Source organism: Schistocerca serialis, chromosome 7 (assembly GCF_023864345.2).
Source record: "Schistocerca serialis cubense isolate TAMUIC-IGC-003099 chromosome 7, iqSchSeri2.2, whole genome shotgun sequence".
NCBI classification, from domain to species: domain Eukaryota; kingdom Metazoa; phylum Arthropoda; class Insecta; order Orthoptera; family Acrididae; genus Schistocerca; species Schistocerca serialis.
Window position 1 is genome coordinate 378,906,829 of NC_064644.1, and position 27,108 is coordinate 378,933,936.

A 27,108-nucleotide genomic window follows, 5' to 3' on the forward strand; every position below is an offset into this window, starting at 1 on the left:
GCTCAGAATTATAGCGTCATGCATATGCAACAGTTTTTCACGCATCTCAGTGTTTATTAAGTCAAATCGCCTGATCTATGTATCGTACAATGATATCATTTTGGAAGTACATTCAGTGGTGAAAGTGAATATTGACTGAAAAATATGTCGCGAATAGAGTTAGTAGTCAAGGAGTAATAAGTTAAAAAGACGTTCCTAAGGCGGTGCCTCGCGGAGTGACCATTTGGTTTGAGGCACCATGTCACGGATTGCGCGGCCCCTCGCACCGGAGGTTCGAGTCCTCCCTCTGGCATGGGTGTGTGTGTTGTTCTTAGCATAAGTTAGTTTAACTAGTGTGTAAGTCTAGGGACAGATAACTTCAGCAGTTTGGTCCTTTAGGAATACACACACAAAAAAATGGTTCAAATGGCTCTGAGCACTATGAGACTCAACTGCTGTGGTCATCAGTCCCCTAGAACTTAGAACTACTTAAACCTAACTAACCTAAGCACATCACACACACCCATGCCCGAGGCAGGATTCGAACCTGCGACCGCAGCAGCAGCGCGGCTCCGGACTGGAGCACCTAGAACCGCACGGCCACCGCGGCCGGCACCCACACACACACATACACACACACACACACACACACACACACACACACACACACACACACACACACACACGCATTCATAAGGCGGCACTTTTTCTACAAGAACAGCGAAAATGTAGTAAGCGAAAAACTTTTTTCTTTCGTCATTTTATGGAGGGTGTCATCGAGCAATAGTTACGTGAAGGTTTGAAATTATGTGTACAGTTTGTTGCAAGAGAAGAAGTACTCTAATTCTCAAGTACTCAATGAATAAAGTCTGGGTATTTGCGTGTCGCGGGTTACACTTCTTTTTCACCACCACCGTCAACCTATAGGGAAGAGTTCTTATCCCCACTGTGTTCTTTCCAGACAGTAAGAGATATGCGTACTACGTTTGGTTCAAATCGATTCAGTAGTTTAGATGTGGAATATACATACATATGTACGTATTCAGACGAAGTAATGCCGTCATCTCCTGTGTATATAATCTTCGTGGATTTATGAAATATTCCTGTTCTCGGGGTGAAAACAGCGTGTGACCCTCTTCTTTCTGACTTCTTGTTAAAGTTGATCTCCTGTTGTCTTCTGCGCCGATATTTTCAGTAAGTATTCAGCTTTGAGTCTTGACGCGGTCTGTTGTTCTCCTACGATGGTAATTTCGAAATCAGTGACTCTTCTTAAAATGTAGTAAGTCATTGGAGAAATGGTACAAAGATAATCTGTTTTCAACTTTTTTCTTCCGGTCCTCATTGCACTCTCAAATAACTTACACTCTCTCCGTACTATAATTCTCTTCTCCAAGTTACACCTTCAAATTATTACCGCAAAGAAAACTGCGCTCTTTCTATGAAAGTTACCCTTTGCCAATAACAAAACGACACAGCCCATCTATCGGACTTTGCACTTCAACTTCCCAGATTCAGCTGCTCCTCTTCATTTGTCATTTCCCACAAAATATAATTTTAGAAAGATTACATTTATCGTTCAAACCATAGCACATCCTTTTACATATATATGGGATGTCTGGCGGTCGCCGTATCATCCACTGGCTTGCGCGTCATACGGATAAGCTTTGGAGGGGAATGTAGTCAGCATGAAGCTCTCCTGTCCGTTTTGCAGACTTTCCAGACCGTGGTAAGTCTAGTACTCAGTGAAGCAGCTCCTCCGTTGGCATCACGAGGCTGAGTGCATTCCATACAACTCCTCCCACGAAGGAAAAAATCCTTCGCAGTAACCAGGTATCGAACGCAGATCCTCCACATGGACGAGATCTATGCTGACCACTTTATTTTTTTTATTTTTTATTTTTTCTTTTTTGGGCCACGCATCTTCCCTTATAGCCCACCCATGTTCTCACCTTGTTTGCCTTCGTGGGCTAGCTTCTTGCCTTTGATTAATATCGATATCATTGCTTACAGTAGAGAAGTTTTGTCATTTTTGTGTGTATTCCAGATCAGCAACTGCTTCAGAGTTCGTCTTCTTGGAGTTTTGCTTTCTCAGTTTGTTCGTGACTGTATTGTTCTTCCGATTGCATGTTTGTGTTTCGTAAGAGCGGCTTCTCATAACCCTGAGAGCACCAGACCCAGAACAGGGTAGAGCCATTTTTTATTTACTTTTATTATTACTTATTTATTTGTTTAATATTTCTGTCCCTTCTGTAACGATGTGTCCATCGGTCTCGACGTATCTGCGAACTCAATAAGTTTGCTGTCGGGAAAAAACTACACAAAAGGATGAAATACATTTCACCTTGTTGTCTCGAAAGTCACTGATGGGGTGTATATGATGAAAATAAATCAAGGCGCCTTCTCGCCCTTAAAACACAGAAAGATACGCAAAAAGCGAACGTATTATAAGGAAAAAATAATGATTAAAACATGTTCTCTGAGAACGTTGAAAAGGAATATAATTTCATTCTGATTTTATCCCTTGTTTTAAAACCTTCTTAATTCTTGATTCAAATTAAATCTTTGTTTCTTAGTTATTTCTAGGAATTTGGCATAGATTTTCGCATAAGTTCTTGTGTTTGAAAGCAGATGCAATTGGGATGCAATATAAATACAGAACTCGTCCCTACTTCTGGTAGCGTGTGACATCAAATAATGGACTGAATGTCCCACTTAGCCGGTTAACGGTATCCCGTTTTGTGTTACGGTACAGAACGGAGTCCGGGCATAAAATGTCATCAGGATAATGGAACTGGGGTAAGTCCACGTGATGGTTGCCATTTTGTGTCAATGAAATTCCAGACTTCTTTAACACTGCTGCACACAAAACGATATTCTTCATCATCCGTTAAGTTGCACGTTGTGCATAGCGGTGAGGCCGTCAAGTGTATGGCATAAAGCTTGGTGATGGTGTGTAGTTTTTGTTTCACTGCTCGGTACCAAGACATTTTTGCTATCGTTGGCAGATCATGGGAGTACATATTCTTCCAGATTACTGGCCATCTGTGATTCGATATTTCTGAAGAAGAGAAATTTTTTAACATCGAGTATAGATTTAAGTGTCAGGAAGTCGTTTCTGAAAGTATTTGTATGGAGTGTAGTCATGTATGGAAGTGAAACATGGACGATAAATAGTTTGGACAAGAAGAGAATAGAAGCTTTCGAAATGTGTTGCTACAGAAGAATGCTGAGGATTACATGGTTAGATCACATAACTAATGAGGAAGTATTGAATAGGATTGGGGAGAAGAGAAGTTTGTGGCACAACTTGACAAGAAGAAGGGATCGGTTGGTAGGACATGTTAGGAGGCCTCAAGGGATCACCAATTTAGTATTGGAGGGCAGCGTGGCGGATAAAAATCGTAGAGGGAGATCAAGAAATGAATACACTAAGCACATTCATAAGGATGTAGGCTGCAGTAGGTACTGGGAGATGAAGAAGCTTGCACAGAATAGAGTAGCATGGAGAGCTGCAAAATGGTTCAAATGGCTCTGAGCACTATGCGACTTAACTTCTGAGGTCATCAGTCGCGTAGAACTTAGAAATAATTAAACCTAACTAACCTAAGGACATCACACACATCCATGCCCGAGGCAGGATTCGAACCTGCGACCGTAGTGGTCGCTCGGTGCCAGACTGTAGCGCCTAGAACCGCACGGCCACTCCAGCCGGTGGAGAGCTGCATCAAACCAGTCTAAGGACTGAAGACCACAACAACAACAACAACAATGTTCCTGTTCTTGTTTTCCATCAGCTCCTTATTAACTGATTTACCGTAGCTGGCTCCTTTTTTGGGCTTATGTAACTTATGTAACTTAGCTCGATTAAAAAGGTTTTGAGATGAAACAGTTCATTCGGAATATGGTGTACTTTAATGGAAGTTTTCAGACTGTTCAGTACTATCTCATTTAATAAGTGTGTTGTTATACTGTTTGGTGTTCGGCTGAGTCCTCTATTAAATTTTTCAAATGGCTCTAAGCACTATGGGTCTTAACATCTGAGGTCATCAATAACCTAGAACTTAGAACTACTTGAACCTAACTAACATAAGGACATCACACACATCCATGCTCGAGGCAGGATTCGAACCTGCGACCGTAGCAGTCGCGCGATTCCGGACAGAAGCGCCTAGAATCGCTCGGCCACAACGGCTGGTAGTCCTCTATTGTTTGTATTATTTTACGCATATAACTTCTGTGACTTGTTTTCGACATCTGTTAGGTTTAAACCTCCGTCTCCTGTGGCCAGGGTTAGCGTATCGTACTTGACTTCAAATATATACTCTCGTGTGACAAGGTGGCCTAAAGCTGACAATATTCGTTTCATCGTCTCTTGTGGCATCGGCAGCACTTGTGCAACATAGTTGATCTTTGACGTCACGTGGACCTTGGCTAAGCTTATTTTCTGTATTTCATCAAGCTTCCTCATTGAGTAGGTCTGTACACAGGCAAGCATACTCGCAAAAAGACTCCTATAGTTAACAGCGATCGTGTATCCTATATTGTTCCTATGTTCAGTGCCTAGGCATTTCATTTTAGAGGCTGGTGTCAGCTGAAGGTCATGTTACAGAGATGTTTCGCGTCCTATATTCATAATCTCAGACTTCTTTTCATTCAACTTTGCTTCTGAGGCAAGTTCGCATTTACTAACGATCTGAACAGCTTTCTCTATTTCGTGATCGTCCGTGACTAGAAAACCCACGTCGTCTGCGGAGGCGTTGCAGACAGTCTTCTTTTCATTGATCGTTAAGCCTTGTAAACGTTAGGTTACAGTAGGAAGTAAACCTTCAATGGTGATGACGAACAGTGCCATCAACACGAGGCAACCTTGTCTCACCGAGCTGTTAATTTTCATTGCTTTAGTCAGTTGTCTATTAATCATTACTCTTGTAACTCCTTTACTGAGAATTTCACATATGAAGTTAGTAAACTGCAGTTGAAATCCCATTGCATGCTTGGTGCTTATAGGATGTTGGCGATTAACTCTGCCGAATGCCGTAGCAAAATCGAGTGATATTAAGCACATTTGACCTTGCAAGCATCTGCAGTGGCAATGACACCACGACTGTTTGCAACAACGTTTTAGGTTTACGGGGGATTCGTGCCATGATTTTGTAGCCACCATTCATTAAAGTAAGCGGTTTAACACCACCAATAAAACTACTTTCTAGGTGTTTATGGATTCAAACAGCTATACTTGCATGAGCTTTTGAGTGACATTAAAATTCTGCTGCAGTAAATCATTGTACACACATAATAACTTAAGTTTCATTAATCCTGAAAAACATGGCAAAAATCTGCAATGAGACCCTCGGGTCCTGTTGATTAATTTTTAGGGCTTCGTGCTACAGCAATGTCAAGGGAAGTTTTAGACTTATGTGGAGATTTCGTAATAATACTTGCTGTATGCCGCGATGCTTAGCCGCGCTGTCTTGGGCGTTTTGTCACGATTCGCGCGGCTCCCCCCAACGAAGGTTCGAGTCCTCCCTCGCGCTACTTTGTTTGAGTTAGATTAAGTAGTGTGTAAGCTTAGGGACCGCTGATCTCAGCAATTTGGTCCCATAAGACATTATCACGTATTTCCAATTTTTTTCTTGTTGTATTCCACCGTCGGTGTGTTTGCCGCCAGCAGCACTTCCAGGTGTGTATGGATTGCACTTCTGATTTAGTTTGGCTGCCCGACGGCCGCGGTGGTCTAGCGGTTCAGGCGCTCAGTCCGGAACCGCGCGACTGCTACGGTCGCAGGTTCGAATCCTGCCTCGGGCATGGATGTTTGTGATGTCCTTAGGTTAGTTAGGTTTAACTAGTTCTAAGTTCTAGGGGACTAATGACCTCAGCAGTTGAGTCCCATAGTGCTCAGAGCCATTTGAACCATTTGGCTGCCCGAGCATAACGCCATCACGTAGCTTGACGTGTGTTATAATTTTCCTCTTCCCTCTCTTTCTTTCACCGGTTACGTGGAAAATAGATGGTTTTTCTTTTTATATCACATTCTGCCACCTGAACCTCATTTTGCAGCCTTCCGACCGCTGTCGCCTGAGTTTTAAAATTTTTGCTTTAATTTTTTTGTAGGTATGTAATTGTCTATGCCAGAGGCATGTATGTTCTATAGAACTCTGAGACGTAAAGCAAAATTCAGTTATGTTCTTCTGACATGAATACTTTTATTTTGCATAAGTTTGAAACACATTCGTTACTTTTGGTTTGACATTTTTGGCCACCATTCTGTCACCGACCTGTACTGTGTGGCTTTTTTTTTCGCGTTTCCTCCACGTGTCGTTAAAGGCTCGCCGACATTTTACATATCGCAGACGGCTGTTGCCGAATTTCCACATACCTTTTCCCCAAAATGTTCCTTGTTTATCCACATTAATAGTGCATATGTATGCGACATGATCAGAAAAAAATTTGAGAGTGTAGGATTTTGGTCGTCAGTTGTTCCGAAACATAAACTCTGTCCAGTCGACTGTCTGAGTGCATTTCACACGTGTATAACCAGGGGTTGTACCGTGTATGTGTTCCCATGTATCAGCTAAATGCATTTCGTGAACGATACGTTCCAATCCCACAGACTTATTGAAATTAGGCTTCTGGCGTTTTGGACTTAGCACACGGTTGAAATAACCTGCAAATATCAAATGGTCGTGGTTCCTCTCAAATGTCAGTCTTAAAGGGGTCTGTCCTGCCTAGCTGATTGCTACTACCTGATGGAGTGTCCACATTGGTTATACGTGTGTGGTTGATGGTGACAACCATTATCTACTCCTTGGTAGTTTTTAGACGGCTGTCATGATGATCCCTTTCTTTGCTAAAAAGCTGTCCTAAATCCGGTCCAATTCCCGTATTAGTAATAGCTTCATATGTATTTATTCGTTTAGGTCAGTGGCAGCTACTTCGTGTAGAATCTGCAACATGTAAGAAGTCTTACACAAAGCGAAAGCGCAGATACCACTACACCTTATTTATATTTAAAGTGGAAATTTTATTGGCTTGAGACTTGACCATTTTGTAAGGTACGTGTTAGGAGGATATGTTCCTTACTTGGGTGGCAATCGACAGAAAATCCACATTCCAAAGTCGGTGCGTCCTTGGAAAGTAGTCTTGTAGCTGTGTGCTGCTCCGTTTTAGATGACATTGGTTCACCCTCAGTTAGGAGGAGTGCAGCCATTCTGTATTCATATCCATTTCCTCAGCCCAGCTGCCTGTTCGTGCAGTCTGGTACAAAGAGTCACCTTATTTTCCTAGTTCATGATGATCCGGCATTGGATGTTGAGACGGTCTACAGAGCACGTCACCAAGCGCCTCTTGGTGTGAACCCTTTGTGGAGGCGGCTGTCGTATCAACATGGCTTTGACATGACACGTTTGGCTGGGTCAGGCGTTTCAGGAGTCTGCCGACTCATTTGGCTAATAACCCTTTTCAACTTCTCGCGAAGTATTGGGGCTACTTGCTTAGCAACCCGAAGTAGCAGTCTCCCTTTCTTTTCGAAGAAGCTCCATCTGTAATTTTCCTTTTCGCCTGTGTTCGGTGTCGACTAGTTTGTCAGGGTTCGATCCTCTGTAGACACAATTTCTATCCTCGCTGGATCCTGGTGGTGTGAATTTCATGGAAAACATCAGCTTGTTCGTTTTTGGAGGAGCTCCCTTTGGGATCTTCTTTCATATCCACACACGGGGTTGGCTGCTGTGTAAAAGCGATGTCCGTCCCTTCCTGGATCCTGGCAGTTGGAAATTCAAGGAGATCATCGACCCTGCGTCATCAGTCATTGCCATGGGAGTGGCCATATTAATATCTTTAGTTAATGGGGCTGCGATCGTGTGTTACGGGTTTGATGCCCGTGACCGCAGCAGCGTGCGTCAGAGGCAGCGCTGTTATTACAGGGGGGACTCGCTATTTTACTGGTGTGTGTCTGCGCCACGCGTCGTTCCGTGCATTGTGAGCGAGCATGGCCGGCGCATCACAGTCCGCGCGCGTTCTTGGCTGCCCGTCGTATATCACTATTCCACGGTATCCACCGAAATGAATATACGAAGGCATGTGCTTCTGTAGATCGATCTTGATCTTCCTCAACCAGTACGGGGAATTTCTGTGCTTTGGACCATCTCTCCGCAAAATTATTGATCACCCTGCCGAAAGTTGTTAACACAGAATTTATTTGTTCTGCTGTATTTCGAAGGGAAGTTCGAAAATCTTTACTGTGTAAATGCGAAGTTCCCCATGCGTAATTGTGACTTCGGTGACATATCCAACTCTGTACTTAAATTTCAAAATCCCTCCACTAGATTCTATTATTTGGTCACACATGCCAAATATCGTATGTTTAACGTAACCAGCTCTCACTACACAGAGGTTAAATCCCACAACGTCATCTAAGGTGACCTTGGCAGTTTCCTCCATGACTGTACTTCAAATGAATTTGGTTTAGAAAAATTCGTATCAGATGTAAACTTCAACGTATATTTTCTGTTAGTGTGAGTCATTATTCCATGATGGTCTGCAACGAGTGATGTCACAAATAGATAGAACGATGTACGCTCGCGACTCACCTCGCTGACGTAGCGCTGTGCACAATGGGAGGTCCGCACGACATCGCCGCTGCAGTCAGACTACATCACTCAGCTACGAAGGTGGATGTATAAGTATACCTTTATACAGAAATCAAATGAAACAAGACTATGATGTGTATGTTACACTTCCTTTATTTTTATGTTGATACATACTTTTTTTTAAATTTTGAGCGGTCTACAACCTGGCTTGCTCATAGTGATGTTTTTAAACTACGTCTTGGTATTTACAAATGCGTGTTCACCGCTTTTTAAATTCCGAACGTTCTGAAGATGGTTACAGATGGTAACCAAAGCTAGTTATTGTAATTTAATAGTAATAGGAAAACTACTGTTTAGGTGTTAAAAGATTTAAATTCAATTTTTTTATTTAATAAACCAAATTAAGAGCTCTGTCTCCTCCCTGACAAAGCAAGGCTTCACTAAAACACATAAATATTTAAAACAAAACAATGTAACAGAAGCTTAGTTGAAATACATAGTGTTAACCAGTGGTGGAGTAAATCTCCACAGACTGGGGACGACTGTAGCACCTTGTCAATTAGGAACGGTTTCAAATCCGACAAAAATTCATGCTGTCATTGAATAGTTTTCCAATTCATCCAGTTATCGAATAAACGTTACGAGTAGAACTGTAGGAATGAACAGTTCGTAAAAGGACACACAAAAGCGGCATGTGAAGCTCTATTTCTTCAATGGTCCAAAGAAAACAGAAACTAAGTAAAGATTACTGGAGACCTCTTGAGTGCTCTGGCGATTAGCGATTTCGGCTCTTTTGAAACAATTCAAGGTATGGAACGCACCGACGGCACAATAAGGAGTTTAATCCACAGTGCGTGGAGGATGTAGCTCTGGCCAGAGGTAAATCCATGATGTTTTGAGAGTATTTTTCATTTCCATGATTTGATCCACTCATTCAGCCTACTGTGAACATAAACAAACATTTTTATTTTAACCGTTTCAGTGACCAAGCGGTGCCATACCTTCTACATGGTCAGGGCCCGACAGCTGCATTTAAACCAAGACAGACAGCCTGTCATCATCAGCATGACTGGACCACGCTGCAGCTACAAGCAGTCTTTGAGATTACACCGTAACTATAACACATCTACCACCAGCATAAGGAGACGAACCACCAAATAGCTGCCTGACCGTCCAGGCCCTTTGGCAATCAAGACTCGAGCACCATTTCCACGAGTCTGGTCACTGACGTATCTGGCGCCACATCTTTGTCTGAGGCTTGAACGAACTTACACGCAGCTGTCTAATCGCCGCCACGGCAGCAGCACCAAAGCCCACAGTCCAGGGTTAACCTCCCTGGCGGCAGTACCTGCCGCCGCGTAACCAGGTGGCTACTTGCTGCACGGTAAGATGCATTCAGTGCGCCGCTGCTGGCTGCCTGCTCCGCCGTGAGGTCCTTGACCGCTACTGCTGACTCATCGCCCAATGTGCCAGCGACTCTGAGCTCAGAACACCAGCTCGCAGGCAGTGTATATATGTCGAAAGCTGTTTACAGCGCCTACTTCGTCTGCTGCACGCCCGATCAAATGTCACGAGACAACGCTAGGCCACCCCAGAGATGAGGGACCAACACATAATTGTCTTAAACAGATGTACAGTAAAGAGCTGTTTTGGTCAACGATTGCATTTTTGCAGATGCATACATACGCAGGAGGCGTTGAGGTGGTGACGAGGTCATGCTGGCTCCCATCATCCAATACAGATCACTGGACAACCAGTCCACTTCATTATGGAGTCGCTATCGGAATGGCTTGGAGACGAAGAAGGTACTCTGCATTCTGATGACAGAAATAGATGGGGGACTTCAATTGTATGTAAGTAGCAGTTCAGATTTTGTATTTTAATTTTTGGTATTATTGTATCCTTGTACCGTTGTATCATTGTAACCCGAAGGCCGAACCATTAACTCCAGAAGCATGCACTCAGTGTAATTTACCATGTGACGCAGTCTCAAGCATCAAGCCACATGATATAATTTGTTAGGTATTCCACCAAAAAAGGCGTTACGCCAACAGGTGCCGGAATTATGCTTGGGTTAGACGTAGAAAACCGTGGGTATAAACAAGACGTAAGAGTGAGCTAGAGTAAAGTGTTTTCCATACAAATAGGATTTATGTAGAGAGAGTACTATGAATAGTTATGGTATGGGTTTAGGTAATACATAAGAGTATTTTCTCAGGTGAAACTTATATTATGTGAATAGTTGAATCTTGGCTTATGTAGTTTAGTGAGAAACATAAATTTTTGTAACGCTATATGTAATGAAGTATGTACTAGGAGACACGATAGTTTGGTAGTATGACGACCACCAGGACAACAGTTTCTAGTTCACAAATATACAGGGTGAGGCAGCTAAGTCATAACGCCCCTTGTATCTCCCCAACCGTAATAGATACAAAGATGCCGTTTGGACAGTGAACTGCAGAGACAAGGGCTACTTGAATACATCACATTTCATGTTTGTGCTATTTTTATTACAGAGATATGAGGCCGTTTTTGTTTTTTTTTTAGATGGAACCCTATGTTAAATTTTAGCGTGACATGATAGGCTTAAAAAGACGGTTTCAAATATGTGTATATCATAATATTCAGGCGAATAATTTTTGAGACACAGATATGTTCTCGCACCGGTATCGTGTTCGTTCTTCGAAGCGGCGTTGTCCAATGCAATCTTTCCCGTCGTGTAGAGTACATGGTAAATGTCACGAGTCCGTCCTTACACAAAAACGCCCATTTACCCGACAAAAGTAATACACACTGCGATATTTTGCGCAAAAATTAACTGATAATGTCGCGCAAATATTATTCAGTTATTTGACAACTGTGATACCAACATAGCAGACAATATACAGTATTAAAATACTACAAGATGTTAATACATTTTAATTAACAGAAATACAAATGTAAATGAGGAAGCCCTTATTGGTCACAATTATTTCGTAAGTATTTGTTTTGTATTTGAAAATATTTGCTATTGATCACAATACGAAGCAAATACACACAAAGACGCAAAATACATACTGTGCATGATACGAAACTTTTCTGAAACATGTGCTCAAAATGCTTCCCCTCTGCTCCATTGCACATTTGTAGTCGCCGTTCGAGTGACTTGTGAAAGGCTGCGAGGGTGTCACGAGAGATATCAGCGCACGCTTCGATGATATGTTTCTTCATATCATCTGGCGTAGTTGGTATTTGAGCATACACTCTATGTTTGATTGCTCCCCACAGAAAAAAATCAAGAGAGGCCAAACCAGGAGACCGGGCTGGCCACTTCACTTCAGCACGTCGTCCTATCCAACAATCGGGGAACTTTTCATTTAACAGCTCTGTAGCCACACGGGAAGACTGAGCAGGACAGCCGTCATGTTGAAACCACTTACACTGACGAGTAGTCAGTGGTACCTCTTCCAGCAAAATGAGCAGAACGTTTCGCAGAAACTGTGCGCAGTTATTGCTGTTTAGTATACCCGGAATGACGTACGGCCAACAATGATATTTCCGACGATGCCGCACCACACGTTAACACTCCTCGGTTGCTGATGCTGAATCTGTCGAAGCCAATGAGGATTCTCTGTTGACCAGTAATGCATATAATGCCATATTCACATTACCGTGGTCGGTGAAAATCGCTTCATCAGTAAAAAGCACCAGTGGAAAAAAACTTTGGATCATCTTGTACGCCCTGCAGAGCAAACCGGCAAAATCCCTGTCGCCGTTCGAAATCCACACCGGAGAGTGCTTGATGTAATGAGAGGTGAAACGGGTGAAAACTATGCCGGTACAATATGCGTAGAACACTTCTCTGACTTACACCACATTCCGTGGCGATACGTTTCGACGAAACAGTAGGGTCGTAATGCGCCAACGCTAGAACGCCCTCTTCATGTACCTCGCCAGTTGCAGTTTTCTGACTTGTCCTCTGTATGGCGTTCCATGATCCCGATTCAAGTAGTTTCTTGCAAATACGTGCAAGAAGCTGGCGTGTAGGACGCTCACGATCAGGATACAGCTCTCCACATCGCTTTATTGCTCTAACAGCATTTCTTCTGCTTTCACCATACACTAGAAGCATATCTAAGTTTTCTTCGTTGGTGTACATGTTTGCTCCAAGAAACTGTGACGGAAATGCAATGTCTCATTTCTCCAGCAGCACATTTATACCCTTTTCTCCAGCTACCTCGTGCGTCACCTTGCGGATTTATCGAGAAGCAGGAAAACAACGCCCTCCCTGTTAAGTTCCTCAGTGGTCAACAGGAAAGGCCACATTGGACAACGCCGTTTCGAAGGACGAATGCGATAGAGGAACATACATGTGTCTCAAAAACTATTCGCCTAAATATTATGCTATACACATATTTGAAACCGACTTTTTAAGCCCATCATTTTACGCTAAAATTTAACATAGGGTTCCATTTAAAAAACAAAGATGGCCTCATATCTCTGTAATAAAAAACAACACAAACATGAAATGTTATCTATTCAAGTAGCCTCTGTCCCTGAAATTCACTGTCCAAACGGCATCTTTGTATCTATTACTGTTGGGGAGATACAAGGTGTGTTATGACTTAGCTGCCTCACCTTGTATGGTTGATGTTAGGGTAAGTGGCACATCTCTGACAAAGTAGAACCTGGACTAAGTTTCGCAACAGTATTGGATGGTTTAGATGTCCTGTATTTGCATCGTGCTACACTGACTCAGAACAGGAACACGCTTAGGCTTGTCCCTGAGAGTGTCGATTAAACTGATCCATGTCTACCGGGATGAAGTGCACATGACAGTAGAAAATCCCTCAACGATATCTGGCTCAAATTCAAATGGCTCTGAGCACTATGCGACTTAACTTCTGAGGTCATCAGTCACCTAGAACTTAGAAATAATTAAACCTAACTAAACTAAGGACATCACACACATCCATGCCCGAGGCAGGATTCTAACCTGCGACCGTAGCGGTCGCTCGGTTCCAGACTGTAGCGCCTAGAACCGCACGGCCACTCCGGCCGGCAACGGTATCTGTCCAGGCTAGAGATCTGCCATTAAGGAAGAACGCATGGGGTTTTACAGAATGTTTTGTGGAAGTTCAAATGTGAACTAAGGGTACAGCAGGGCAGCTGAGAAGCTTCTGTGAACTAGGAAGTACGTCCATGATATCGAAGAGCCTTCTGAAGCGGGGCCACTAGACTACTTGTAGTTCCCCATGGTTAGAGATGACTGTGAGTTGAGACACTGATTGTGCTGAGGACTAATTGTGAAGATCATGAACTTGAGTTAGGCTTTTGTCGTATTATGAAAGATGGTGCAGCACATGAGTGTTTATTGATGTATTATCGTGATTAATATTGTGTTATGAGAATGCAATGGGTTCATTGAATCATGGAGTTTCTCTCCACCTCAGAATGTTTTCATAGCACTTCAACGCTGACCCATTACATTTGTAGACAGCTTTGCTCATTTATTAGATGCGGTGACAGAGCAGTGTCCGTATAGTTAATATAAATGACTTCGTAAAGGTCAGAGACTGCCTGGCTTTTGATTGTGAGTGCATGATATTGTTTGTGTAAGTTAATGCAGGACGTGTCTTAATATTACACATGAAGACTCATTGGAGTTTTCTGTTATTTATTATCAGTATGTGACGGATGTAATATCAGGATGTGAGAGACGCGAATTTTAACACTTCCTGATCCATATTCGCTTCCTACGATGTGGAACGATGGAGCTGCTAAAAAGTTAGTTGAAATGGAGAGAGCGCAAACAAGGAGCTATAGAATCTGTGTCTGCGAGAAAGTGTGTATGGTGTAATACAGGAAAGAATGACGTGCGTGCAAAGTTGAAAAATTACAAATGGAATGTTAACGACGAATTCTTGCAGGAGAATGTAAATTATAAGAACAATGATAGACATATTAGCGTCCTTTCTGTAAGTAGACTCTCAGATAACAGCCCTGTGAGTCGTATTTATCTAACAAGTGAGGAAATATAATGACTAACACATCCACAGCCTAGAGTCGTTACTAGGGTGGAACTGCGGACAACGACTAGCCTGATAAGCAGCAGTGAATTGTTTCCACACCGAATTTCCTAGAATCACAGATGAGAACACTGACCAACCTTCAGGAAGCTTCTGTGGTTCATCCCACTACCGTTTGGCAAAAGCTGGACATCGATCATTGGCTCCTCCGTGAGACACTTCTGTTTTGGACGAGGCATGCAAGTCAATTCCGCGTGACGAGGCTTCTTGCATACAGTCAGTGCTTGACTGCTGCATTTAAACCGCCGAAGCCAACCTCTCGTCAACGGTACAGCAGGACTACACTGTAACACCCAGCAGCCATGGAGTCTGCGACGTAACTTGACATCATTAGGCCACACGCCACTCGACCATCCAGTTCTTGACAGCCAACACCCAGCCCCTTCCCCCCCCCCCCCCCCCCACCCTTCTTCTCACCAATCCCACAAGCCACCATCACTGACTCAGCAACCAGTGTGTCAGCAACGCCGAGCTCACCACACCACCTCCATGACAGCATGGATATGCCACAGGCTGTTTACTATGCCTACCTTGCCTGCCAAACCAAGAATACCATAGGTGGTCCTTGAGTCTGCATTCTTCATCATACAGCAACCATTTTGGACATCGCCACTTACGTGTTTCTGGCAATCAGATTGTTAGCGCAGCGTATTTTTTTCAGTTGTGAGTCGAACACTGGTTCTGTTATATATGGTGGTTGCCCTCCATGTAGCTCTTGGACTGCACTGGTATTCGTCTACCAATACCTGGATGAATACGAATAGCCCAGTACCCAGATCGGCAGAGTGTTGTGTGGTCAGTCACAAGCATCCAACGCAAAGATGTGCCTTGTTTGGTTTCAGTCTGCGCCACTTCCTGGCACGTTTTGAACCTCTCTTGGCCGATCGTTTGAAGGAAGTGTATAACGTACCCTCCACTGGGAATGATCCGTACACTGAGACCTGATACTGGTGCTACTCGTGCAGGCAAGTGGAGAGCGAGTCGAGTAGTCTCGACAGTGGCTCACTGGAGAGAGTGATTGTGGCTTGTGAAGAACAGACAGCTGATATGGAAACCGCTAGCCGGTGGCTTTGGATGGTCGGGCTTGAAGTTCTCTGTTGCTGTGACGAATTTTGTGTGGGTGAGCACAAGAATCGATAGCATGGATTGTGCCGGTTATTTGAGAAATTTGGAAATGTTGTTTGTTCACCAACAATGAACTATAAGGTACTGCACTGGGAAAGACTCTGTGTTCTTTTGATGTGAATCGTGTATCAGACAGCCCTGCCACGTCTAATATTGCCCCTTTTGGAATATGCAGTGGTTTCCAGGAGTGATTTAAGCATTGTGACGAAATTTTATTGTATTTTCAGAGTGAAGTGCTAGTATATTTAAAAACATACCTGAAAGAACAGACAGTGTTGATGATCCACGGCTGTACGAAGTAAATCAAAATTATTTCGGCTTTGGGGCGAAAATATGGTGTATCTAAAGAGTGAACTGCTATTATGTTTTCACGCATGTCTGAGAGAAAAGTTAGTACTGATGATCCACAGCTGTACGAAATAATTCGAAATTATTTCGTTGAATGTGAATACCTTGACATCAGCTGCATTAGCTTTAGATCTGTCATCCAGTAGCGACATATGAAGATTTGTGCCAGATTGGGACTCAAACTTGAATTTCCGACTTATCGTGTTGCAGTTGCTGTAACCAACTGAGATATTTATGCACGCTCCCCACACTGACCCAAACCTCCAAATCTCACTCTGTCTATCTCCAAAATCGTAATTAAACGAATCCATCACGGCGTGGCAAAGTAGTTAAGGTGGCCGTTTGCGATAAATGGGAAATCCAGGTTCGAGCTCTGGTCAGCACAAATTTTCACATGTCACTATTTGGTAGTAGATCTGTACCTAATACCACTGACGTCAATGCCTTCACATTATGCACATTAATTTCTAATTATTTCGTACAGCTGGGGCTCGTCAACGTTTTCTGTTCTTTCACACATGAATATGAATGTTACAAGCCGACGCAGGCACACGATGGTAACAACATTGATCTCGATTACTCGTTGACTCATTTTCCGTGTTAAGGGAATCTCTGTAATGTTGCGAGAATTAGGTCAGTAGACTATGATATAGGATATAGGCACTGTGGCGTACGGAGGTTTGAATCTGTTCAGGTGCACAACTGGTGAAGGCGGCCACTTGCGAAGAGAGGGAAATCTGGGTTCGAGTCCTGCTCCGGCACGAGTTCTCATATGTCACTAACAGGTAGAGAGAGTACCTATACCTAATACAAATGATGTCAAAGCAGTTGCATTCAGCAAATTAATTCTGAGTGCTAGTGTTTGATTTTAATTTAGCTAATGCATGCCTCCCTTGAACGAATTGTGCCATGAACATGTTATATGGTGTCAGTCATTGGATGTGAGGGAGCCGGTTATTTGGCAAACAAAAGAAAGACCCCTTGGTGGTTTTATCATCACGACTGTATGTTTGATTTAGCAGATTATTAGTTTATGTTGGTCTAATTATTAAGTCATTAAAGGGTCAGCCATACCAGCTGTGTGCATCCCAAGTTGGTTACTGAAAGGTTTAAAATGATTACTGTGTGCTATTAATATGAGTTTTTATGCATATTCCATCTAATGTTAATCTGCTTTGACTTGTTATGGGATGGAGTATGTTGGACCATTCCTGGGCAATGTTTTCAGTTTCTTTAAAGTGCTTAGTGTTGAGCCCACATTTTAGATGTAGAGGCATGTCGAGATCCATTCTGTTGTGAAACATTGTGTAACTGTTAACATTTAGTAAAGTTATCTTTGAATAAAAGTCCGCAGCTCGTGGTCGTGCGGTAGCGTTCTCGCTTCTCACGCCCGGGTTCCCGGGTTCGATTCCCGGCGCGGTCAGGGATTTTCTCTGCCTCGTGATGACTGGGTGTTGTGTGATGCCCTTAGGTTAGTTAGGTTTAAGTAGTTCTAAGTTCTAGGGGACTGATGACCATAGATGTTAAGCCCCATAGTACTCAGAGCCATTTTGAATAAAAGTTTTAAATTTTTGTTAAGAGAAGGATAATAATTATTAATAAAAACACTTTTCTTCTCATTTGGTTATGCTACTGTTCCTTTACACATATCGTGTCCAAATTAAATTTTAGATTTAGCAAAGAATTTTAATGCATTGTGAGTGAAGAAAATCTAAATTAAAGTTTTGGGATGTTGCTCCATACGTGTGTGTGTGTGTGTGTGTGTGTGTGTGTGTGTGTGTGTGTGTGTGTGTGTGTATGTGTGCGTGAATAGGCCCAGCCGACCACGCAATTCTTCCTAAGTGTATTGATGTATTGTTTTGTGATGTGGTAACATGTCAGCTATTTTGACATATAATGTTTACCGAATAGTATTTTGCTAAAATTTGCTAAATCGTGCAACGAGGCCTAACCTATATGTTAACTTGGAAATGATTAGGGCCACATACTGCTAGGGAGGGAGAAATCCATGTTCATCAACGTTTGCACAGTTTATGGTCTCTTCTACCCAAGTTGCGTGATTATGAGTCGAAGCATATTGGCGCTTCCTGTCATTTTTGTACAGGTTTTGAATAATGTTTTATTTCTCATTTTGATGCATTTTATCTCTGAATATGATTTTAATATTGTTCTAATCATCCTCAGCGCGAAAGAAACTGCAATAAAGCAGACCTCCAGTAACTGGGGAAAGATTGTCAAAATGACTCATAAATCTCTGAAAAAGAAAAGAATGACAAATTAATATAAATATTTGTGTACCGTAATGTAAGGTGTAGAAGACGTATGGGAATAGTAAAATAACTCAACTCGTTTCCTAAGTATCAGCCTCTGAAAAGGTAATTTCGGTTTGCTTTAGTAGCTTTTGTTGGTAGCTTCCAGATTTTATACGGAGGGGCCGTCGGTAACCACGGTACCACATATACCTTACGCGGTCAGTAACGTGAGGCGTTAGCTCCAGTCAGGTGAGCGTAAAATAAGTACTCGAGTTTAACATTACTTCATATCTAGCCACTCAACAGTTAATGACGATGGCGCACCATCGAAAAGTCCCACTGTACGCTTTCATTAACGAGGTACTATATCGGCATTACAGTAAATTCTGGTCCATATTTAGCTCATAAATCTCAAGGTATTATAGGAGCTTAGGGCATTGCTGAACGTAAGTTCTCTTACGTGAGGCTATGATATAGTTGTAGATGGCTGCTTTGAACGAGTAACTTGCATTCAAAGGTATAGTGAAATGAAAGACAGAGTTCACTGCCTTAAAAAGACATAAATTTTTGGGAGGAATGCAATCAAAGCTTTACTGACGTTTAGATAACAATTATCTTGTGAGGATCGCTATCAAAGCTTTAATGGCGTTTAGAGAACAATTTCTCACCAGGTTTAAACTTGAAGTTAGAGGAGAAACTACAGAGGAACAACCACGTTTGACATAAATGAGTTTCGTTCGTCAAGTGAATGGTTACTTATAGAATTATCAGCTACAAGTACAGTGCTGTTTACACTAAAACACTGACGCAATTGCTTACACACCATTACATGCCTAGTGACAAGGGAGTAGGAGATGGGGAGGAGGGGGAAAAAGAAGGTTGGGGGGGGGGGGGGGGAGAGGAATCTCAGTAATGTTGAGGAAGAGGGAGACGTGGACAAAACGAAGTGCAATTTCTTACACATGAACCAATTTTGTTTATTACCATACATATTAATTTTACCACTTTATAATAGGTTCCTATATTTACAATATTCTCAACTGACGGCGAACAGTCTTTTTGAATTTGTGCATACTATTTTGCTTTCAGACACATAAAGTATATTTAGAGTGAATGAGTTAGCTGGCATATGTGAATGTTATGTGAAGTCTGAACTAATTATGAACTTCCAGCGCGAAAATGGCTGGATTCGATGGGCGTTCGAATGTTTATGAACAAAATATTTTAAAATCTTTGACAAGTTATAACGCTATGGGAAAGAGAGACTCAATGTTTCGCTAGCTGCACTTTTGTTAAAGAATTTGGAAGCAATGTATTGTAGCGTTTCTCTGACGATGTTATTTTGCACAATGCTTGGGGCGCGGATTGATTGCAATTGAGAAGTCACTGCTGAGTTCTAAACACTATTGTCCACAGTCACATCATTAGATACCGAGGTCCCCGGTTCGATTCCCAGTTGTGTAGATTTTCTTCGCTCAGGGACTGGGTGTTACGGTTTTCCTAATCATCTCACCATCATGGACGAACGGGTCAGTGAAGTGACTTCAATTAAAAGAAAACGAGCATTAGGTGGCAGAACAACCCCAAACAGTGTCTCCCGATCAATAACGCCGTACGATTATACCATTCAGAGAGTATGTGGCCGCTTACATTTTTGCAACGGAATTCAGTTAAAAATAATTACAAGTATTTATGACGGACGAGCTTTACCAACACAATTTACGAGGCCTGTTCAGAAAGTAAGCTCCGATTGATTGCCAAATTGAAACCACAGTGAAAATCAGAAATGTTTTACTTGTAACAATTAGCTACACCTCTCAGCTACTTCTCTACGTAGTCGCCGTTCTGACTTAGACTTTTGTCATAGCGTTGTACCAACTTTTCAATAGCCTCATCATAGAAGGCAGCCGCCAGTGCTTTCCGCCAATTCTCCACGCTGGCCTACACCTCGTTGTCTGTGTCAAAATGTTGTCTTCAAAGACAGCGGTTCATGTGACCAGAGATGAAACTCAGGGGGAGACAATTGCGGACTGTATTGTGGGTAATCTCACATTTCCATTTGAAAACGATGCAGGAGCATCTTCATTGCCCCTGCAGAATGCGGCTGAGAATTGTCTTGAAGAAGAAACAGCACGACAGTTATGTAATGTTAGCTGCATAGCTTCAGGCGAAATTTCTCACCAGGCCCTCGTACTTGGCGGCAGACACTATTTTCTAGACATCTTTACGCACTCACTGCGAGCTCAGAAATGAGAAGAGCGACGTGATGCTAACTGGGGTTATACTAGAGACACTACCCAACACATCTGTGCAAAGCTTTATCGGATTTTCATAGTCGTTTCCATTTCGCGACCGATCGGAGCTTACTTTCTGAACGCCCCTCGTATTTTACCATTGTGTACATTTTGGTGTAGCTGTAGCCTCTTTGACTGACAATCAAAATGTCTTCCGTCCAGTGTTCGAGTCGGGCCACTGCTTAAATCCATGAATATATAAAAAGTGGATGCGTGTGTGTGTGTGTGTGTGCGTATACCTTACTGTGGGGCTAAGAACCACCTGCCTGTCAAAGGAGTGGGGGTGGGAGCGAAAAGGAAGTGTAACCCGTGAATCGTGAATTCCCAGTTTTCATTCATCCAGTATTTGACAATTAGACCACTTACCGAAGTGCAACAGACGTTACACAAAGTTTCTAACCTCAACGAACTCTTTTTCTTGCTGACAATAGTTCCAAATTATGAAAGGAGAAATATTTATCACTTACTACTTTTCTGCTGTTTACGCAGTAAAAGTACTGACGTTATAATTTATTACTTCTCTTTTTTGCTACCAACTGTATTGGCGACACAGTTTACTGACAGTATGCGCATAAACCACTGCATGTAAGTGCAAAATAATGTGATTGCACGACAAGTAGTCCAGGAGATGCGATATCATATACAGTGAGATGCGTGAACAACTGCCGCATCACACACGGTGTTTTCATTTATTACTTCGATACTACTAACTCTATTCAAAAAACATTTTGCAGATAGTATCTATGTACGCCGCTGGATGTGTGTACAACATTATATCACTATACGACGTAGTTCAGCAGATATGACGTAATAAACAGCAAGCACAAGCCCAGACGCTGCGTGGTACGGGCGTATACTCACGTCTATAAATGTATACCTGCGCAATGCCGTGTCCCTCCGCTACATTTGGATAAAAAACATCAGCAATAGGAGCTAAGAACTTCCGGCATAGGAAATCACCCTCGTCTGCCGACAACCGTCAAAAAGGGCAGAGGAACGGAAAGAGGTCGAGGGCACTCTCTTGTCCTTGGGGCGGAAACTATCTCTAAAAGGAGGAAGAATCAGCAATGATCAACAGCGTGATGTTTCAGTGGAAGTCACTCTATTAAAGACACATAACGTGCATCGGTAGGACATAGCTCCTGTAACAGAAATAGTGTCGTGATTTTCTCTCCACTGGCAAAAGATGCCGGATTTGTCACCCTTTCGGGTCTCCAGTAGGTGTGTGTAAGTGTGTGTTTGGGGAGGAGGTGGAGGGGCGTAGGGAGCAGGGAAGAGACTGCCAAGGGCGAAGTGACAGTCAGAAAAAGAAGGAACAACCAACAACGGGATAAAATTCTACGAGTCAGAGCATGGGATTTCAGACGTCTGAACAAAGTAGGAAAGCTAAATATCTGAAATGGCAAATAAAAAGACAAAAACACAGTGGGGGATCAGTGAAGTGAAATGGAAAGATGATAAGGTTTTCGGTCAGACGAATATAAAGTAATGTCAGCAACAGCAGAGGATGGTGGAACGGGAGTAGCTTTTGTAATGAATAGGGAAGAGAGAACGCTACTTTCATCATTTCGGTGATATGGTTCTTCCTATCAGATTCGACAGCAAAACAATGCTGACAACGACAGTTCAGGTATACTAGCCAACGTTGCAGGCATAAGATGAAGAGATACAGAAAGTATATGAGGATGTTGACTGGGTAATTCAGAACGTAAAATGAGCTCCTCGTCAGGCTGTGAAGGCCCAAGAGATGTCTGCCGGCTGCCGTGACATCCTCTGCCGTACAGCGTCATGTGGACGCCTTACGGAGAGGCATGTGGTCAGCACACAGCTCTGCCGGCCGTCTGGCAGACTTTTCAAAACATGGAGGCGCTACTACTCGGTCAAGTAGATCCTCAATTGGCTTCACGAGGCTATGCGCACCCTGTAACAGTCCTTCCATTAAGGAAAAATCCTCGACAGTACCGAAAATGCCTTCTACGTTGACCACTCAGTTACGAAGGGAGATGTAAGTCACATTATTACGGATGACTGGAACGCGGTTGTAGGGGAAGGAATAGAAAACAGTGTCATTGGAGAATAGGAGCTAAGACGTAGACGTGAGAGAGGAAAAGACTAATTGAGCTCTTCAAAAAATACAAGATGAAACTAGCGAATATTCCGTTCAAGAATCACAGCAGGTGGAGGTGTGTCCAGAGAAGACCTGGAGACACGGGAAGATTCCAGCTGGATTGCAATATGATTAAACAGAGATTCGAAGTCACTTATTGGATTGTAAGGCATAAGTAGGTGCAGACATAGACTCAGATCACATAGGAAGAATAAGTGTGGAAGGAAGTGTGTTATTGAAGTACTGAGGAATGAAGAGATGCGTTTGAAATTCACTAAGGGTATCGGTACTGCAGTAAGGAATAATACACTAGGCAGTTCAGTTGAAGAGGAGTGGGCGTCTCTAAGAAGTGTAATCACCGTTGTCGGACAGACAAACCTACGTACCAGGTAGGTAACTGCGAACAAATCTTGGATAATAGAGGAAATACTTCAACTGAGCGACGAAAGAAGGAAGTATGTAAATGTTTAGCGAAAGAGAGGAATACAGCTATATAAATCACTTAGGTATGAAATAAATAGGAAGTGCAGGGCAGCTAAGGTGAATTGGTTGCAGGAAAGATGTCAAGAAGTCGGAAAGGAAATAAGCGCTGGTAGGACGGCGCGTCATGTAGAAAAGTCAAAAGAGCTTTTGTTGAAATTAAACGGAAGGTTAGTAACATTAAGAGTGCACTGGGAGTTCGATTGTTAAACGTAGAAGAGAGAGAGCGGACAGACGGAAAGAGTATATCGAAGGCCTTTGTGAGGGGGAGGAGTTGTCTGGTAACGTGGCAGAAGAAATTGGTGTCGATATGGAAAACAAAGGGTAGGCAGTTTTAGAGTCAGAACTTAATAGAGGCCTTGAAGATTTGAGATATAATAAGGCAGAAGGGAGAGATAACATTCCATCGGAATGCATAATATCAATTGGGGAGGTGGCAACCAGACAACTTTTTAACTTGTTATGTAGAACCTATGAAAAGAGCAACTTACCATCATCCTTTGGGAAAATATCATCCACACAATCCCCAAGATAGAAAGTGTGACAACCAATTGTACAGTTATATTAACGGCTGATGCATCCAAGTTGCTCAGAAGAGGAATATATAGAAGGAAGGAAAAGATCTGTTAGGTGACGAGCGGTTTGTGTCGACGAAAGTTAAGGATACTAGAGAGGCGGTTCTGACGTCGCATTTGATGGAAGCAGCTGAAGGAAACTCAAGGCACGCTCGTATGGTTTGTCGACTTAGCAAAGGGTTTCGACAATGGTGCAAGATGTTCGGACTTACTTGCAAAATAGCGGTAAGCCAAAGGGACAGTCGGGTGATGTACTATAGCTACAAGAGGGAACAGTAAGACCCAAGACCAACAGTGAAGTGCTCGGATTAAAAAATGTGTGAGACAAGGATGCAGTCTTTTAGCTTTTCTGTTCGGTCTAAACTTCGAAGAAGCAATGATGGAAATCAGAGAAAGGTTCAAGAGAGGGATTAAAATTTAGGGTGAAAGGATATCAGTGATAACATTCGCTGAAAACATGCTATCCGCAGTGAATTACAGGATCTATTGACTGGTATGAACAGTGAAATGAGTTCAGAATTTGGATTAAGAGTAAACCGGAAAATGATAATTGTAGTGAAAAACAGCTGAAATGAAAGACACCGAAACTGTACATCAAAATTGGTGATCACGTAGCAAAACGAAGTTAAGGAATTGTATTACCTGGTCAGCAAAATATCCACCCCAGATGAAGCAAGGACGGCATAAAAAGCAGACTAGCACAGGGAGAAGAGCATTCCTTTCTAAGAGAAATCTACAGGTATCAAACATAGGCCTTAATCTAAGGAAAAAGTTTCTGAGAATGTCCGCTTGGAGCACAACGCTTTACGGTTGTAAATCATGGAGAATGAGGAAACTAGAATGGGCGAGAATCTAAGCGTTTTAGATGTGGCGCTACAAAAGATTGTTTAAAATTATGTGGCGTGATAACATAAAGAATAAGGGGGTTCACCACAGAATAAGCAAAGAAAGGACGTTTGGAACGCTCTGACAAGAAGGGACAGGATAATAAGATCGAAAAGTAGTAGTAGTACGAAATTTTTAAATAAATTTGGAATCGCCATATTCTTTCACATAATTTGTGTTATGTCCCCGTTTCTTCTCCTTCCTCGTTCGAACAAACAGTACCGTCGTCGCTAATGCTGTATCTACTCCTGTCATTTTCAAAACTTATTTTCCGGTTCTTTTACTAATCCTGCAACAATCACCAGTTAAATTATCCCGCATTTATTCCCGGTTCGGCGCTGTTACGTGTTCATACAACGCGATTTCCGCGCTATTACGAGAACAGAACTTAAGAGGCGGCTAACCGGGGACTGTTAAACTAGCCCTTAGTAGTGTAGCAATCTGGCAAAACTCGTGTTAAAATTTCATTTTCTCAGATACAGCTAGAAGATAATGTGTAATCTTCCTTACCTATTGTTCTTCTTATTCTTTTATTTCCGCTCTCATAGTCTGAATCTATGGATTTGGCTAATAGTTATAACCAAAAATGATAATTAATTGAGACCCTCAGCTGCCGACAGGTGTGGTTGATGTACCTCGATGGGAACAGCTGAAAATGGGTTCCCCAACCGGGTCTCGAAGTGGGGCTCTCCTGCTTACATGGCAGACGCTCTGTCCATCTGAGACATCGAGAAATCAGATGAATAGCGCGAATGCATGGACTTACCCCTTGCACGCTTCCCGCAAGGCCCACATTCCCAACTGTCCACATACGTAATGTACCTGATAGATATTTGCCCAGCCACTCATTACTCGCGCACTCCAAGGTGACGATTCCGTTAGAGTTGAGGTAACCTGTGCGCATTCGCACAGACAAAGGTCAATGGCTGGGTAGCCTTTAACTATATACATGAAGATTAACTGTTCTCGAAAGAACAAATACCATTGATGACCGGATAATGAGTGAATGGGCAAATATCTATTACGTACATTAAGTATGTAGATTGTGAGCAGTTGGGAATGTGGGTCTTACGGGAAGCGTGCAAGGGATAATAAGTCCGTGCAATCGCGCAATTGCTCTGAGCCCTCAGTGGCTCTGATGGATAGAGCGTCTACCATATAAGCAGGAGATCCCTGGTTCGAGTCCCGGTCGGGGCACACATTTTTAGCTGTCCCCACCGAGGTATATCAGTAACACCTGTCGGCAGCTGAGGGTTTCAATTAATTATCATCTATTCTAGAGAAGCTGCAACGGTCATCAATGGTATGTGTTTTTTCGAGAACAGTTACTATCTTCATATATAATTATAACAACGCTTATCATCCGCACACCCAATCAACCACATAAACAAAAAGCCATTGTCACTCACCCATTCGGGTTTAATTGGCTCAGCTCGTATGGACCCGTTCCCTTTTGTTTGACTACGGTCGCAGGTTCGAATCCTGCCTCGGGCATGGAAGTTTGTGATGTCCTTAGGTTAGTTAGGTTTAACTAGTTCTAAGTTCTAGGGGACTAATGACCTCAGCAGTTGAGTCCCATAGTGCTCAGAGCCATTTGAACCATTTTTGAACCTTTTGTTTGAGGGAAGGATTTTTTATTTCTAGATGTGCCGGTGATCCCCCTGGCAGAGACATCACGTACGCTATGCACACATTCGGAAATCAGCTTATGATTCGCTCAGAAATCAACTTTGATTTTGGAACGCATATCTGTTGGTTTCTTAAACATTTTTGAACGCATTCTTAGGAATAATCGATAGGCCAAAGTGCGCTGGATGCTAGGCGCTTTGTGAAACAAACTTTTTTTCTTCAAGAATAAGAATTTGGCGCCCTCTGAAATTGCCGTGGTGGCAGATACGCTGGTTTGCCCCGCCCCCAGGCCCCCCGGAGCTGCCAGGGCTTGATTCAAATGTTGTACCATAAATTTTTACGGTGTGTTTAGCTTACCTAGCTTCAGCTGCAGAGCCATCCAGAGAGCGACCTGAAGAAGAAAGGAGCACGCTGGAGTGAGTAGCTTTGCAGGAGAGCATAAAGATTAGTAAAGCCTGCCATAATGAATAATTAAAAAGAATATCATGCAATCGCCTTGAGGATCTGAAAGATAAATTTAGTTTAACATCTTTACAGAAGATGTGGGTACGAAGAGTGTATGGAGAGTGTATTATTTTATGTAAATTGTTCTATCTGTGCAGTGCAATTACTTATTATATTTCTATTGATTACCATTTGTGTGGTATCACGTGTCGATATCACCCACGGGAATTGCAAGTTTCCGTGAGGCGCTGACAGCATTGACGGATCCAAGATGGGCGCCTACTGGCAAACGTCTAGCAGCTCTGTACTTGTGTTGGATTACTTACTGAACGCC